Here is a 443-nt window from a genome sequence, read left to right as displayed (position 1 = left end):
CCGCCCGCGCGCCCCCCCCCCTGCCAGGGGCCGCCCCCCCAGCCCCACGGACAGGCTCGGAGCCTCCGACGACTCTTCGGACGGCAACGCCTCGGAAGAGAGTAAGAGACCAGGAGGAGCTCATGGGGGGGATTTTGGGGTGGTGAGAGGGCAGCGTTTGTGGGAGCATGGGGAGACAGTTATAGGGTCATGGGGACAGCAGTTATGGGATGATGGAGGGCCACTTATGAGGTGATGGGGTTAGAGATTTTGGGGCTCACAGTGGGCTCAGCCCCCTCACTTTGTATCCCAGGCGGTGGCTTCGAGTGGGACGATGACTTCCCGCTGATGCTAGTGAAGCAGTCCCTGGTGGCCTCGCTGCCGGGGACGCCGGCGGAGCCCCCCGCGGCCGTGCCCGCCCTGGTGCCGCCGCCGAAACAGGGGCTGCCCATCCAGCTCTCCCG

Source organism: Geospiza fortis, unplaced genomic scaffold (assembly GCF_000277835.1).
Source record: "Geospiza fortis unplaced genomic scaffold, GeoFor_1.0 scaffold546, whole genome shotgun sequence".
NCBI classification, from domain to species: domain Eukaryota; kingdom Metazoa; phylum Chordata; class Aves; order Passeriformes; family Thraupidae; genus Geospiza; species Geospiza fortis.
Note: the sequence above shows the minus strand (reverse complement) of the source record.